Consider the following 13,546-nt stretch of genomic DNA (forward strand, 5'->3'; position numbering starts at 1 on the left):
ACCGATCACTGCACATGTACACAGCCCATCTGAAATTAGCCCACCCAACTACCTCATCCCTATATTGTTATTTATTGTGCTCTTTTGCACCCCAGTATCTCTATTTGCACATAATCTCTTGCACATCTAGCATTCCAGTGTTAATACTAATTGTAATTATTTTGCACTATAGCCTATTTATTGCCTTACTTCCATAACTTGCTACATTTGCACACACTGTATATATATTTTCTGTTGTATTTTATGACCGTATGTTTTTTTTACCCCATATGTAACTCTGTGTTGTTGTTTTTATCGCACTGCTTTGCTTTATCTTGGCCAGGTCGCAGTTGTAAATGAGAACTTGTTCTCAACTGGCTTACCTGGTTAAATAAAGGTGAAAAAAAATAAAAATAATTTGAGTAACTCAAGTTGAAGGCAGACTGGGGTACTGCAGGCTGCCATTAGCAACTAAACTATCCTTGTAACTTTTTTTTTTTTTTTTTTTGTGTGTGCAATTTTTAAATAATCGGTTCAAGGACATACATCTGGTGTATTCGAAGCAATTATTAGTATCATGATTGTCTTTGAAACATTTCTTTATTAATTGAAGATTGTACATTTTTGTGGTCATTTTTCCCCTTCACTATAATGGGGGATCCTGTTTTCTGCAAACATGGCCTGCAGTACCACGGTCGGCCTTGAACTTACTTGGTGGCTTCAATGAGAGGGGTCGTTCTCCCCTGTTCCCAGGTCATGGTGTTAGTTTGGATTTGTGTCGCTGTTCCTGTCCATTATGGTTTTGTATTTTGTCATGTTTTGTGTGGACCCCAGGAAGAAGAGCTGCTGCTTCTTCAGCAGCTAATGGGGATCCAAAATAAAAAATCATCCACCTCAGTGTGGTTCCCCCAGCCCAGTAGAGGGGGCTCTCAGGGGGTGTAGTGGACCACCAGAGACATGGTGTTCCACTCACTCCGCAGACCGCACAGGGGGGCATTGCTGGGGTTCCTGTAGCTCTGTGTGTGCGGAGAGCCGAGCGAGTGCTGTTTTGGGGCCAGGGAGGGGCATGAGAGGGCTGTCCCGGGGGTAGAGTTCTCCTCTCTGCTGCTATAATAATAATAATAATAAGCCATTTAGCAGACGCTTTTATCCAAAGCGACTTACAGTCATGCGTGCATAAATTTTTGTGTATGGGTGGTCCCGGGGATCGAACCCACTACCCTGGCGTTACAAGCGCCGTGCTCTACCAGCTGAGCTACAGAGGACCACCCTCTGCTGGGTGTTGAAGCCATACACAGACTGGGGCTCCCCTCTGCACCTCACAAAGGCCACAAAGCATCTGTAAAACTGACACACACACACACACACACACACCACTTTGAGAATCAATTTCTTTCACACACTGAAGCAATAGCATTTGACACAACTTCTCCACGAAAAGAGAGCACAGAGTGAACTTTAGTTTTCTAGTGTGTGTTCTCTATTAACAGGAGTTCTTTTTATATCCAGTCTGTGTTGATACTTGACTCCTCTTCTTGGCTCAAGGGCAGCCAGAGACAACAGATGGGATGTAAGGTGGCTATAAATCCTGTCTGCCTGAGCTCTTGTAGCTGCCAAACTAACTATGTCAGCCGGTCTGTTCTTAAGTGTCATTGGTAGCATCTGGAAGGCAGGATTGCAGAGGGTGATGAGGCACAAAGTAATTACTGGGAGTCAGTGTCCTCACAATACTGTGTCCCCTCAATGACAGGAGCCAGGGTGTCACTGTCAGTAGTCCTTGTGGGGACATTAGCAGTGTCACACCACCCAGCCCCTCTCTGCTCCTCACTGACAGGCACACAGGTGGGCTGTCACAAGCACTTGAACCCCCATTGATCAACCGAGCTCTCACAACAAGAGACATGATTAGCCTGTCAAGCTAAAGTCATCATGTCTATGAAACTGAACACAGGTTGTACAACACCGAACCTGAAATAGAGTATTTAGCAAAAACATGTCAACATGATAGGACAAGCCACATAAAAACGATCAATGATATCCACAGTATGGACTCTGAAAGGCTGTCTGTGCTTGTCTTCCTGACCTCACATGCCAGGCTGCAATAGAAGGCTGTCTAAGCTGCTATATAAGCGGCACCCCATTGCTGTAAAGGCTACGCGACAGGTGAACACCACCATTGTCCCTCTGGTCTGCCCTCTAGCGCCCCCTCTCACCTGGTTGTTGAACAGCACGTAGATGACAGGGTTGATGACGGTGCTGCTCTTGGCCAGGACGGCGGGCACCACGCTGGCCACGGGGGTGACCACCAGGCCATGACGCAGTAGAGCATCCAGCACAGCAGGTAGCAGGACACCATGGACAGCACCATGAGCAGGATGTGCTGCTCTCGCCTCCGGGCCGACAGCAGGTTGATCTTAGCCACCTGGGAACAGGAAGAGGAGAAGAGTTGGACTGCCAGAAAATTGTCTGGCAAAGTTTTTCATTAATCATACTGTTGTATTATTGTTGCTATTACCAATGTGTAGCACCCACTTGTAATGCTGGTCATGTACAGTACCAGTCAAAAGTTTGGACACACCTACTCATTCCAGAGTTTCTTTATTTTTACTATTTTCTACATTGTAGAATAATAGTGAAGACATCAAAACTATAAAATAACAAATATGGAATCATGTAGTAACCAAAAAAGTGTTAAACAAATCAAAATATATTTTATATTTGAGATACTTCAAATAGCCACCCTTTGCCTTGATGACAGCTTTGCACACTTGGCATTCTCTCAACCACCTTCATGAGGTAGTCAACTGGAATGCATTTCAATTAACAGGTGTGCCTTTTTAAAAGTTAATTTGTATTCTACTGCTGCCAAGACATCAAACGGGCTCCATGTGTATTGCCTGGTACATTCTTTAATCTATTCCAGTCCCACAGTGGAAGCAGGTACTGTGGAGCTTCTAGCCTGGAGGCTCAGGCTGATCTAGTCAGGAAATGGATAATGGTCATTTGTGACACCAGGGGATTTGGCCATGCAATGGAGTAACACATTTGGATGCATTAGTAACATGTGCACTATATTTATAGTTAGGCACAGTTGTGGCATGATAACTCTCACAGTGATGTAAGACCATGGGAGAGCCTTTCACGACCAACAGCGTGCCTGGAATTAAGATCTGCAGCGAGGCCCAACCATATAAAAAAATAAATCACACCCTTGACCCATACTGATTCTCTTCATATTAATGTTATTTCTCTGTGTGATGTGTCATTGCATGGTGGATTGTAAGACACGGTAACACTTTGACACCCAGCGTCATAACACAACCATGTCATAATATGTCATAACTGCCGACATAACTGTCATAATATGGTCATAATACATTTACACCTGTTGACATATTGCGTTATTTTATGGCTGATTGACACCTGCATGAGTGTCAAAACCTACTAAATCTACCACAAGCCAAACCATTTCATTACACCATAGCTTACTTGTAAACAGTATGTTATATAACATTTTCTGAAATGGACCATAAAAAATTATCATTGTAATTGCGCACACATTGATGTCAGACATGTATCAACCCCAAAGCTCTCTTACTGGTGACTGGGATGAATGCAGGAGCAGAAAGTGTATTTTCTTAGTCCAAGTAAAGTGACACAGGATGCTCATAATGCTTCTTGACAGTGTCATAAGGTGTATTTTCTTTGTCCAGGTAAATTGACACAGGATGGTCATAATGCTAGATGACTGTCATAAAGTGTATTTTCTACAAGTTATTCAAAAAACAACTTTAAAGAATTCCTTATAACAAAGGATTTAACTCTAAATCGTATTATTTATTCAAATGCCTTTCCCTGCAAAGACGTTTCCTCTTTCCTTTTGTTTGAAAGTTTGTTTCTGCGGCCTCCCTCAGGTCTTCACCTCCACCCCTGGATGCAATCAATCAGCAGATGCATTACTTTCTCTGAAAAATATAAGTAAAGAACAGAAATCAGAATAGAGCATGCTGCAACTAAGAAAAGTTGAAAATGAAAACTTCATACCAAATATATTACGGCAATAGCAAACACTTTCACACGTTCTCAAATACATTACAATCCCATTCTCAATGTTTTGATAACATAGATAACACTAGCTCTCAACTAGTCATGTAGCTAGCTAGCTAACAGTTAGCTACCATTACATCTAGTTAGTGTTTGTTTAACTGACGTTAGCTACCCTATTACTAAAGATGGTTGTGTGTAAAACAACCAAATACAACAGATACATTGTTGATGCAACAGTACATCTGATTCATTCTATATATACACACACAGTGCCAATTGTACAAACAAATTATAGAAGATACCTGTGTATTAAATATAACAAAAACCCATGGACAGCTAACAACAACAAGCTAGATATGGTAAGCTAGCTAGCGCCTAGCGCTGAGTTAACTAACGCTAGCGGTTAGCATGCGACCATTAAATGCAACTGTATAAAATATATATAATTAGCGTGGTTCATATGTACTCATGTAAATACACTTAATACGAGCCATCGTTTGTAAAACAAATTAAAACATTTAAGAGCCAAAAACGAAATATCAGAGACGCCATCTTGTCTCATTGACTTACAAAGTTAGGTAGCTATCTTAGCTTGGCGACACTCACGAAGTGAAGGGAAAATCTTACTCGTTTTTCACTCGGTCAAAACACCTAATTTATACATCAAAATGACGAGATAACTTGTATCCAAACTGTGATGAGTTCTCTAGATTTAAAAAACGAAACCATGCTTATAAAATGTTACAAACCTGAACAGGATGAATAAGGAGACCGACAATTAAACATTTCCCACCGTGCTTCTTATCCTGCTTCTCTTCATCAAACATATGAGGCGCGAGCCTGCAGCTAACAGTTCGACTGTCTCCCCCTAGTGGTAGTGCTAAGTATACATGTATATAAAGCGGCAATTCTGAAAGTCTATCAGAATCAATCACAGGAATGTTGCTGTAAACAAGGCCTATGTCAGTCATAAGTCCCAAAGAGGGTGTTTTGTCCTGCTCTTGCATTCATCCCAGTCATCAGCGACAGAGCATTGGGCTAGGCATGTTTGACATCAATGTGTGTACAATTACAATGTTAATAAAATTGAACATTTGGGGAAATATTTACATGTAGAATGGAATGGTTTGCCTTGTGGTAGGATTTGTGGACTTTGACACTCTTATAACCAGCCATAAAATATTGCAATATATGTCACAACATGTCTAAATATGTGTTGTGACAGTGTTATGACAATTATGAAAGGTTATGTCAGCTGTTATGACCATGTCATAAACGTGTTATGACACTAGATGTCAAATAAAGTGTTACCTAAGTCACCTCTCAGATGACGGTACTGCTCCACAGGCTGGCACTTGCTTTCTAAGAAAAGCCTGGGGGCAGTTTCAGAATGGGAGGGCGACTGGTGGATCAACTAAGCCTGAATTCGCCAGTAATCAGGTCTGCGCAGGGGCGGAATGGGACCAGAAATTGGCCCTGGCATTTCTAACACAGATGACATGCAGACCGTTGTTTTTCTTCCTCGTGTTCCTTCTCTCGGGGCCCCCATTATTAGCCAAATAATGATAATTTGCACACAAAAAAACCAACAATTTAGACAGGTTCAGTGGGCTACGCATTTGCCAGAATTTCCCTATGGCCAGTCCAAGGGAAAATTAGCTACTTACATAGCTGGACTGTCAACAATAGTAACAGGCTACTTCCAGAGTCTAAAAATAGCTCCCAGGTAATTCATGGGGTGGCACTGTCGGGCGGTGTTAGCACGGTGAGGCGCGCAGTTGAGTCACAAAAACCTGAGGAGCGGTCATTGACCTGTTGAACACAACCTGGCCCGACCCCCCAAGGAGCCTGTTGAACACAACCAGCCAGACAGATATATCCAGGTAGCCTTTCTATTCCATTCACACTGCAAAGGGATAATAGATCAACAGGCACAAAGGCTGAGCTTGGCCTATATCTGTATAGAAAGGTGAATAATGGTCTGGCTTGAACCATTAATATGCATGCCGGCAGCCACTGCTCCCTGTCTGTGAACATCAAAAACAAAGCTATTTTGTTATGGATTCTAAAATTACCTGTATGAACTACCAATATTGTATGATAATTTTTATGTATATAATGTTTTGCAGTTACCCAGCAGTAGCACCGATGAGCTGTTAAGAATTTTGACCAGGATATACACTACCAGTCAAAAGTTTGGACACACCTACTCATTCAAGGGTTTTTCTTTATTTTTACATTGTAGAATAATAGTGAAGACATCAAAACTATGAAATAACACATATGGAATCATGTAGTAACCAAAAAAGTGTTAAACAAATCAAAATAGATTTTATATTTGAGATTCTTCAAAGTAGCCACCCTTTGCCTTGATGATAGCTTTGCACACTCTTGGCATTCTCTCAACCAGCTTCATGAGGTAGTCACATGGAATGCATTTCAATTAACAGGTGTGCCTTCTTAAAAGTTAATTTTAAGAAGATAGCCCTATTTGGTGAAATACCAAGTCCATATTATGGCAAGAACAGCTCAAATAAGCAAAGGGAAAACGACAGTCCATCATTACTTTAAGACATGAAGGTCAGTCAATACTGAACATTTCAAGAACTTTGAAAGTTTATTCAAGTGCAGTCGCAAAAACCATCAAGCGCTATGATGAAACTGGCTCTCATGAGGACCGCCACAGGAATGGAAGACCCAGAGTTACCTCTGCTGCAGAGGATAAGTTCATTAGAGTTACTAGCCTCAGAAATTGCAGCCCAAATAAATGTTTCACAGAGTTCAAGTAACAGACACATCTCAACAACAACTGTTCAGAGGAGACTGTGTGAATCAGGCCTTCATGGTCGAATTGCTGCAAAGAAAAGGACACCAATAAGAAGAAGAGACCTGCTTGGGCCAAGAAATGTGTCCTTTGGTCTGGAGTCCACATTTTTGGACAAACCGCCGTGTCTTTGTGAGACGCGGTGCGGGTGAACGCATGATCGCCACATGTGCATTTCCCACCGTAAAGCATGGAGGAGGAGGTGTTATGGTGTGGGGGTGCTTTGCTGGTGACATTGTCTGTGATTTATTTAGAATTCAAGGCACACTTAACCAGCATGGCTACCACAGCATTCTACAGCGATACGCCATCCCATCTGGTTTGGGCTTAGTGGGACTATCATTTGTTTTTCAACAGGACAATGACCCAACACCTCCAGGCTGTGTAAGGGCTATTTGACCAAGAAGGAGAGTGATGGCGTGCTGCATCAGATGACCTGTCCTCCACAATCCCCCGACCTCAACCCAATTGAGATGGTTTGGGATGAGTCGGACTGCAGAGTGAAGGAAAAGCAGCCAACAAGTGCTCAGCATATGCAGAACTCCTTCAAGACTGTTGGAAAAGCATTCCAGGTGAAGCTGGTTGAGAGAATGCCAAGAGTGTGCAAAGCTGTCAAGGCAAAGGGTGGCTATTTGAAGAATCTCAAATATAAAATACATTTTGATTTATTTAACACTTTTTTGGTTACTACATGATTCCATATGTGTTATTTCATGGTTTTGATGTCTTCATTATTATTCTACAATGTAAAAAAAAATGTCAAAATAAAGAAAAACCCTTGAATGAGTAGGTGTGTCCAAACTTTTGACTGGTCCTGTACATGTCATGTTAACTAAAGCCTAGAGCAGTACAGATTGGTCGGGCAGTGCTACTTTGTAACCAGCTGCAGAGTACACACTTCATTAGCACCAGAGTGCATGAGTCCCAAGAAGGCACCAGACACCATGTAGCCAATCACCAATGAGTAGCAGCACCACTCTTGAGTTGGGAGTCAATTTAGTAAAAAATAACTGAAGAGAATTTAAACTCAGTTCATGAATTAACGAAAAAGGACAATTTTCAATTCATACACTTCAATTCAATTCTGAATTGATTGCATTCAAAGTGGCCCTTCCCCCACCCGAGTCCCACTCACACCCCTGATGGCGACCAGTATCCTGCCGTAGCAGTAGACCATTAGCATGAGGGGTAGCAGCAGGCAGAAGATCAACAGGCAGACCACGTAGGAGACACTGGCCGGGGAGCGCTGGGTCCACTGGACAGAGCAGGAGGTACCGGCCCCCCCCGGTCCATTGCTGCTCCAGCCCATGAAGGGAGGAAGGGTCCATAGCAGGGAGTAGAGCCAGGATCCCCCCACACATAGCCAGGTCTTCCTAAAGTCAGACATGTTAGCCTTGGTGGACCGCTGCACAGTGGCGTAGCGCTCATAGGACAGAATAGACAGAGACACCAGGGACACGATCCCTAGGAGGGACAGAGAGTGTTATATAAGTGAAGTGTTAATGAAGCAGATACTCTTGGGGTCCACATAAAACACATGACAGAGTACACAACAGTTATAGACAAGAACAAAATAAGATAATATTAAATAAAACATATTGACTACATCAAAAGCTCATGAAAACAAAACATTTGCTTTTTGGTCTTAATTTAAGGTTAGGCATTAGGGTTAGCAGTGTGGTTAAGGTTCGATTTTATGACTGTGACTGCCCACTAGTGACCACTCTGCAGAGCTCCCTCCAGGGCAAGATTCATGACAATAAATGCCAATCTGCACTTATAATGGGGTTATGAAGACATTACACACATGCTTTTAATTTAAGGTCCTATGCAAAAGTCCTACATGTAATACATCAAGCTTCCATTCAAGTGCAAATGGTACGTATAAAGGTTTAATATAAATGCGTGCTGCTGAAGCTTTATGCAATCGTTTTTCATTAGTGTTCCACTATTTCTACATTCAAATGTAGGTTAATTAAAATGTTACAGAGACGACAGGAAGGCATGGTGGTTAAAATATAATTAATTATATATATATGAATTGTGCTCAGACTTTTCATAATGAGTCTGGAGGACTTATCTAATAATTGTTCAAGCAGTAGGCCTAATGATCTGAAGGGTTTGTATTAGCGTTTGACAGTAAAGTCGGCAGGTAGCTTAGTGGTTAAGAGCGTTGTGCCAGTAACCGAAAGGTTGCTGGTTCTAATCCCCGAGCCGACTAGGTGAAAAGTCTGTCGATGTGCCCTTGAGCAAGGCACTTAACCCTAATTGCTCTGGATAAGAGCGTCTGCTAAATGACTAAAATGTAGATTAGCCTAGCTCTAGGCTTTAAAATCGTAGGCTATAGAAATATTAGTTAGAAACTAGTCCCTGCAAAAAAACATGACATTGAGGTCAGCCTATAGTGTAGCCTAAGCTATATGGCTTTTGTTGCCTGTTGAAAAACGAATTGGCGAAACCGTACCACTTGCAGCCATGGTGTCCAATGAGCCAGCTTCCTTGGATACTCGCCGCGAAACTGAATGGAGTTCCGAAAATACACACGAGGAGGTCGCTCACGCTGATGTTCAACAGAAGGAGGTTGATGGGCGTCCAAAGCAACCAAAACTTTGCCAAGATCAGCAGGACAAGAAGGTTGCTGAGGAATCCCAGGACCAAAATGAGCCCAAGACATACTGCCACCACCGTGTGGCCAGTCCTGTTCAGGCCGAAGGAGTCCTGGGGCACCAAGGTGTCCCCATCACTGACATTGGTGCTTAGGTTGGAAGCCCCACTGTCAGTGGTGCTGAAATTCAGAACTGGTATGTGAACAACCATAACACCCTCAGCGCACGCGGGCTGACTAGGAACTCCTGGGGTCGAAACTGTCTCACTCGTTCAAACTCGCGTACAGCACACATGCTGGCCAACAGTCTCGGTAACAAACAAAGACATGCAGTACTCCCATTTATTATCTCGCTCTACACTGGGTGACCTCAGTGCATGAGAATGATGGGGTAGTGAGTGTCTTCGCGCCCCTAAGAAGTCAGGCAGGTTAGGTTACTTATCCAGTGCGCCATGTCTCTGTGCGTATGCTGCGTTCACACAGGCAGCCCAATTCTGATATTTTATTCACTAATTGGTCGTTTGACCAATCAGATCAGCTCTGAAAGATCTGATGTGAAAAGATCTGATGTGATTGGTCAAAAGACCAATTAGTGGAAAAAATATCTGAATTGGGCTGCCTATGTAAAGTTATCGAAAAATATTTATTGATTGAGGTCCACCAATGAGCTAAACCCAGTTTTAGCAGGGGGCAATCAGAGTGCAACATCAATAAACTGTTAATGATACCAACCTATTAGGGGAGACCGGGGGCAATTGTAAAAATATGTATAATAATGTATTTTATTCTATTGCTCAGAGACAACTTGAAGTAGGCGTAGTCATTTTTTTTAAATATTTGAAACGTACATGTCTCCTAATCATTCATAACATAAATAGGTCTGTACATAAGAAGGTCAGAGTACAGTATTGATTTTCACCCGAAAAGTCTGGATGTTATATTTGCCGCTGTGATAGGGGCAATTGTAATAGTAGCTGATGTCAAATGTAAAGCCTAAAAAGAAACCAAATGAACTCACTTAACTTCAGTAGATTTCATTGACACTTTGTTCAACTTTTTCAGCCTTTGTTTTATGACTTTGTTTTATCACACCTGGACTACTGCAGCACCATTCTCTACTGACTCCCCGCCAAAACACTGGACAGACTTCAACATATTCAATTTTCACCTGCACGAGTCCTCACACACACCAGACCTGGGGACCACATCACCCCCACCCTCATCAAACTCCACTGGCTCCCAGTTCAATACAGGATCATCTTCAAATAGCTCATGCTCACCTACAAAGAACTCAATGGACTGGCGCCCACATACCTTACTGACCTCCTGCACCCCTACACTCCCACCTGTTCACTATGCTCCTCTGACACTACTGACATCCTCACTATCTCTCGCACCAGGCTCTGCTCCATGGGAGACCAGGCTTTTAGCAGTGCAGTTCCCCAACTCTGGAACTCCCTCCCTCTCCATAGCAGTGCAGTTCCCCAACTCTGGAACTCCCTCCCTCTCCATAGCAGTGCAGCTCCCCAACTCTGGAACTCCCTCCCTCTCCATAGCAGTGCTGCTCTACAACTCTGGAACTCCCTCCCTCTCCATAGCAGTGCAGCTCCCCAACTCTGGAACTCCCTCCCTCTCCATAGCAGTGCTGCTCTACAACTCTGGAACTCCCTCCCTCTCCATAGCAGTGCAGCTCCCCAACTCTGGAACTCCCTCCCTCTCCATAGCAGTGCAGCTCTACAACTCTGGAACTCCCTCCCTCTCCATAGCAGTGCAGCTCCCCAACTCTGGAACTCCCTCCCTCTCCATAGCAGTGCAGCTCCCCAACTCCCGAGTGGCGCAGCGGTCTAAGGCACTGCATCTCAGTGCTTGAGGCGTCACTACAGACCCCCTGGTTAGATTCCAGGCTGTATCACAACAGGACATAATTGGGAGTCCCATAGGGCGGCGCACAATTGGCCCAGCGTTGTCCGGGTTTGGCCGGTGTAGGCCGTCATTGTAAATAAGAATTTGCTCTTAACTGACTTGCCTGGTTAAATAAAAATGTTAAACAACTCTGGAACTCCCTCCCTCTCCATGTCAGAACCTCACAATCCATACATATATTCTAGTCCACACTAAAGACACACCTCTTCAGACAGGCTTACCTGGATTCTCTGTTGTCTTAGATTTTATCCTCTGTCTAGTTCACTTCCCTGGTCAGTCTGTCATCATGTTTAGTATTCTCCATGGTTAGTCTGTCATCATGTTTAGTATTCTCCATGGTCAGTCTGTCATCATGTTTAGTATTCTCCATGGTCAGTCTGTCATCATGTTTAGTATTCTCCATGGTCAGTCTGTCATCATGTTTAGTATTCTCCATGGTTAGTCTGTCATCATGTTTAGTATTCTCCATGGTCAGTCTGTCATCATGTTTAGTATTCTCCATGGTCAGTCTGTCATCATGTTTAGTATTCTCCATGGTCAGTCTGTCATCATGTTTAGTATTCTCCATGGTTAGTCTGTCATCATGTTTAGTATTCTCCATGGTCAGTCTGTCATCATGTTTAGTATTCTCCATGGTTAGTCTGTCATCATGTTTAGTATTCTCCATGGTTAGTCTGTCATCATGTTTAGTATTCTCCATGGTTAGTCTGTCATCATGTTTAGTATTCTCCATGGTTAGTCTGTCATCATGTTTAGTATTCTCCATGGTTAGTCTGTCATCATGTTTAGTATTCTCCATGGTTAGTCTGTCATCATGTTTAGTATTCTCCATGGTTAGTCTGTCATCATGTTTAGTATTCTCCATGGTTAGTCTGTCATCATGTTTAGTATTCTCCATGGTCAGTCTGTCATCATGTTTAGTATTCTCCATGGTCAGTCTGTCATCATGTTTAGTATTCTCCATGGTCAGTCTGTCATCATGTTTAGTATTCTCCATGGTTAGTCTGTCATCATGTTTAGTATTCTCCATGGTTAGTCTGTCATCATGTTTAGTATTCTCCATGGTTAGTCTGTCATCATGTTTAGTATTCTCCATGGTCAGTCTGTCATCATGTTTAGTATTCTCCATGGTCAGTCTGTCATCATGTTTAGTATTCTCCATGGTCAGTCTGTCATCATGTTTAGTATTCTCCATGGTCAGTCTGTCATCATGTTTAGTATTCTCCATGGTTAGTCTGTCATCATGTTTAGTATTCTCCATGGTTAGTCTGTCATCATGTTTAGTATTCTCCATGGTTAGTCTGTCATCATGTTTAGTATTCTCCATGGTCAGTCTGTCATCGTGTTTAGTATTCTCCAAAGTTAGTCTGTCATCGTGTTTAGTATTCTCCATGGTCAGTCTGTCATCATGTTTAGTATTCTCCATGGTTAGTCTGTCATCATGTTTAGTATTCTCCATGGTTAGTCTGTCATCATGTTTAGTATTCTCCATGGTCAGTCTGTCATCATGTTTAGTATTCTCCATGGTCAGTCTGTCATCATGTTTAGTATTCTCCATGGTCAGTCTGTCATCATGTTTAGTATTCTCCATGGTCAGTCTGTCCTTATTTTTAGTATTCTCCATGGTTAGTCTGTCATCATGTTTAGTATTCTCCATGGTCAGTCTGTCATCATGTTTATTATTCTCCATGGTCAGTTTGTCATCATGTTTAGTATTCTCCATGGTTAGTCTGTCATCATGTTTAGTATTCTCCATGGTTAGTCTGTCATCATGTTTAGTATTCTCCATGGTTAGTCTGTCATCATGTTTAGTATTCTCCATGGTCAGTCTGTTCTTATTTTTAGTATTCTCCATGGTCAGTCTGTCATCATGTTTAGTATTCTCCATGGTTAGTCTGTCATCATGTTTAGTATTCTCCATGGTTAGTCTGTCATCATGTTTAGTATTCTCCATGGTCAGTCTGTTCTTATTTTTAGTGTACTTTTAAATGTTTACTTATTTAATATGTGATTTTATAGCTTTTTATCCTGCTGATTTTCTTGTGTATGTAAAGTGACTTTGGGTGTCGTAAAAAGCGCTTAAAATAAAATGTATTATTATTATTATATTCAATTACTTATCCTATGTATTCTATGATCAAAGTACATGCAACCAAAACACTGCAGCG

The 13,546-nt window shown here is 42.3% G+C and overlaps 1 pseudogene; it reads right to left on the minus strand.

Annotated features, from left to right (window-relative positions):
* Positions 1-908: 908 nt before the first annotated feature.
* Positions 909-9,667, minus strand: LOC121585927 (annotated as a pseudogene).
* Between the last annotated feature and the right edge of the window lie 3,879 nt (positions 9,668-13,546).

This window comes from Coregonus clupeaformis, chromosome 2, assembly GCF_020615455.1.
Source record: "Coregonus clupeaformis isolate EN_2021a chromosome 2, ASM2061545v1, whole genome shotgun sequence".
In the NCBI taxonomy this organism is placed as follows: domain Eukaryota; kingdom Metazoa; phylum Chordata; class Actinopteri; order Salmoniformes; family Salmonidae; genus Coregonus; species Coregonus clupeaformis.